Here is a 4,916-nt window from a genome sequence, read left to right on the forward strand (position 1 = left end):
TATATATATATATATATATATATATATATATATATATATATATATATATTTATTTATATATATTCTGTCTTATAAGGTTAAATACACAATCTTTCTCTGCTGCTCTCAGTTTTACTGTGTTCGAAATTTACTTTCTTGTCTGTAAAATGCCAAACACATTCGACGCTTTCAAAGTTTGTTCCTAAAATGTTGTCTGTTTCGAAGACATTTACCATTAAAATTGACGGTAATTGTTGTCAAGGGACTTCTAGTTTAATGGCAGAGCACTCCGTCGGTATTTGAGAAATAGAAAACTTAAATATAACCTCTAAATTGTTAGGGAATGTCTTTTCTAGAGCTACATATTAAACTACAAATAGAATGTCATGCAAAACTTGTACAAAAAGGCATATAAAAGTTTATTTGCTAAGAGGCACATAATCATAAACCACCAGAAAATATTCAAAATGCGAATATTTTCAACCAATTTCTAATCATGGTAATTATTCAAGTCGCAGCTGCGCAGGTTATCATCATTTCACTGCAGTTCGTAATCACTGAATAAAACCAACATGTCTGTTTACATATGTTAACTTCTTGCATTAATCTCTGTCTTTCTCGTTAATCACACAATTTTCACCTTACTGCTTGCTTTTATTTTCATTTTACCATTTCCTCTCATATTTGTCTAATTCTATTAGCCTTGTCCCTCTTATAAGCTTATTCTTTTTATATACATATATAAAGATGTATATTGCAATATGTCTTTATACATGAAAAATGATTATCTCAAATTTTACCCGCTCACATTTCAATTCTATTTACTGACATCCCCTCTTCAACTCATTAACCATACAATTTATCCACAAACTTGTTACATGGTTCATAAATGGCTAATTTAGTGCATCTTCTAACCTAATCTATTTGTATTGTTAATAAACCTCGATTTTTTCTTTTACTGAGGCATTCACCCCAATTTATGTTCTATTCAAATGGTATTGTTCTTGATTTTCCTGGGTTTACACTGTTTGCACCCCCACATCATTGTTTATATATTGTTTAAATAATATATGTAGTTCATAATCCACATGACTACATATTTGAATATTTGTATAGGTGAAAGAGTGGATCTCCATAAGCGTTGAAACACACACACACATACACACACACAGGCGTAGGCGTAGCTGGTCTGGCTACATTTCCTCTGTGTGGCACCTTGGGCACACAGAGGAACTGAACGCAGAACCATGTGGTTAAGAAGCAAGCGTCTTACCATAAAGTCACACCTATACCACACAGCCACACTATTCATTTGACAGTGGCCATGCTGGAGCACCGCCTTTAGTCAAACAAATTGACTCCAGGACTTATTCTATCCGTCTCTTATTGCCAAACCGCTAGGTGACAGGAACGTAAACACACCCACATTGGTTGTCAAGCGATGGTGAGGGACAAACACAGACACACTCATACATACATATACATATGTACGACAGGCTTGTTTCAGTTTCTGTCTACCAAATCCATTCACAAGGCTTTGGTCAGCCCGAGGCTATAGTAGAAGACACTTGCCCAAGGTGTCACGCAGTGGGACTGAATCTAGAACCATGTGGTTGGTTAGCAAGCTACTTACCACACAGCCACTCCTGCACCTAGTTAATAATTTTTTAAGAAACTTTTCCTTCAAATAAATATGCATGCATATAGATAGATAGACAAATAGATGAGAATGTAGATATAGACATATACACCTTATTTATTCCCACTAAAACCGTACAAGCCTGATCTAAGATTATTTTTGAATTTACTCGAGTACATGCCATTGTTTCTAACTTTGAAACTAAATCTTCTGTGCATTACTCCAATATGTAATGCTCTTTTCCTTATATTTAAATAATTTTTTGTACACGTTCTTGGAAAACTCTTGTTAAATTTATATGCGATCATATCTTACCATGATCTACAATCTGGTTACTGAACTAAACATTTCAAATACAGTTGCTGGTTAGCTACATTTATATTTTTATACTTCTTGCCCTTCTATCCTCGAAACTTTATACATTATCCATAGTTTTACTTAGACATACATTCATCTTACATCTAATTTTGTTCCGGTTTCTGTTGTATAAATATGTATAAATGAACACTCTGGTGTACTATGTAAACAGTACTTTTCGCCAAGTAGTGTACTTGAAGGCGCCTTAACAGACAGTGAAGCCATGCATTTTTCAATGTATGTTTATATTTAGATTTATATCTATACATTAGTAATTTAGTCTTTTACTATTCTGTAATGAAAAATATTTTAACAATAGTTCCTTACATAACTTAATAGCCATATGCAGTTATTGTTCAAATGCGCAGAGATTAGTCTGTCCCTACAGCTTATATGTGTAAGAGCATGTGTTCTCGTTGACTTCTATTCATAATAATAGAATGTTTTCCTATACTTCACTTTTTGTACCAGACCATCAACAATAATTTTAAGTTATTTTCGACTTTTCTATCGATTTTACAGCGGTAATTCACTTCTCAGATTTTGCATCTAGGACGAGATTTTTACAGCAGTGAAGTGAAGAATACTAAAAACAAAATCCTGTGCCAAGTTCCTCTCCTTATCTTTGATTTTGGTGTAAGGAAGTACTGAAGTGCTTTGTCTCGTGTATCTGTGCTGGAATGCAAAAGGTTGTTGTTAAAGTATCTAGCAGGGTTATTTTAATAACAAATAATTATATACATATGAATAGGTGCAAGTGGGGCTGTTTGGTAAGAAGCTTACTTCTCAAGCATATGGTTCCGGGTTCAGTCCCACTGCATGCCACCTTGGGTAAGTGTCTTCTATCATAGCTTTGGGCTGATCAAATCCTTGAGAGTGGATTTAGTAGACGGAAACTCAAAGAAGCCTGTCGTATTGTTTATATATAATATATATATACTCAATATAAAATAGTGTACATTTAAACACAAGAGAAAACTGCTAGAAGTAGTAGTCAAAACGACCAAAACCACATTTAAGAGCAATCTTCAAAAGGAATGAAAAATAAAAACTTTTACCTTGCTTTTAATCACTTGTACATTTCTTGGACTTTATGATAAAAAAACCCAGAAAGAGAGGACAACTGCCTATCATGTGGTTACTGAAAAGTTACACGATTAGGCAAGTTTGATTTAAATCTTCGGTCCTTCCTGACAACTGGGTGCACAATTCATTCCCTGAGAATGGCTGCTGATACTCGAGGTATTGCAGAGTCGGCTCAGACGTTGTTTACTGAACGTGTGTATATGTGAAAGATACCTGAAAATTGTCTCTCAACGCTGTAATAATTTTGCAAATGTACCATCCTGGATAGCCATTATATTTAATCGGACCACAAATAATGAAAGACAAAGAAACCTCAATCTAATCTGAAATCAGAATAGTGGCTTGAATAAATTGTACAAGACATTGTATTTGATGTATAATAACAAAAAAATGCTGTTATATCCCGAGCAAAATATGTACAGCTTTGCGGTTATGAACTTCCATTTCTTCTCCATCACCGCAGGACCTTTCTTTCATGTTTTCCAAGAAATTAACTTCATCAATATGATCCTATGCTTAAATCGTTAGCGCACCGGGCAAAATACTTAATGGCACTTCGTCTCTCTTTATGTTCTGAGTTCAAATTCTGCCGAGGTCAGCTTTGTCTTTCATCCATTCAGAGTAGATACAATAAATACCAGCCGTAATCGACATACACACGTCCCTGAAATTGCTGGCCTTGTGCCAAAATCTGAAACCAATATGTTCCTTTACATAGAATTGATCATTATGAACGAAAGCAGAGAACTGCACTATCTTTCCTGTAGAGAACAGCTCTACCCAGCTGTCAAAACACTGGTTAGGACGATCAGATTCTGAATGATTCACAGATTTTATATAAGGCGCAGGAGTGGCTGTGTGGTAAGTAGCTTGCTTACCAACCACATGCTTCTAGTTCAGTCCCACTGTGTGGCACCTTGGGCAAGTGTCTTCTATTATAGCCTCGGGCTGACCAAAGCCTTGTGAGTGGATTTGGTAGACGGAAACTGAAAGAAACCCGTCGTATATATGTATATATATATATATGTATATATATATATATATGTGTATATGTGTGTGTGTGTATGTTTGTGCGTCTGTGTTTATCCCCCCAACATAGCTTGACAACCGATGCTGGTGTGTTTACGTCCTCATAACCTAGCGGTTTGGCAAAAGAGACCGATAGAATAAGTACTAGGCTTACAAAGAATAAGTCCTAGGGTCGATTTGCTCGACTAAAAGGCGGTGCTCCAGCATGGCCGCAGTCAAATGACTGAAACAAGTAAAAGAGTAAGAGTATCATTCTGTTTGAGACTAGTTCTAACAAGAGATAAAAGTGCATCACATTCAGGTGGTTTTCATGATGCACTTCATTATCGTCATTATTTTGTATATCCTGAAGCAATTGCAAGATAACTTGTAGACAGTCATATTCAACTATGTTGCGTACTTCAGCTCTTTTGACAGATCTTATATCTTTTATCTTTTACTCGTTTCAGTCATTAGACTGCGTCCATGCTGGGGTACCACCTTGGGGAATTTTTATTTTTGATAAGCCCGTTACTTATTCTATTCGCTTTTTGCCAAACCGCTAGGTTATGGAGCCATGAACACACCAACACCGGTTGTAAAGCGGGGATGGAGGACAAACACAGACACAATGACAAGCACACACACATACATACATACAACGGGATTCTTTCAGTTTCCGTTTATCAAATCCACTCACGAGGCTTTGGTTGGACCGAAGTTATAGCAGAAAACACTTGCCCAAGTTGTCATGCAGCGGGATTGAAACCGGAACCATGCGATTTGGAAGCAAGCTTCTTACCACACAATCACGCCTACGCATAGTTTTTTTTTTTTTTTTTTTTTT

Source organism: Octopus bimaculoides, chromosome 21, assembly GCF_001194135.2.
Source record: "Octopus bimaculoides isolate UCB-OBI-ISO-001 chromosome 21, ASM119413v2, whole genome shotgun sequence".
Taxonomy (NCBI): domain Eukaryota; kingdom Metazoa; phylum Mollusca; class Cephalopoda; order Octopoda; family Octopodidae; genus Octopus; species Octopus bimaculoides.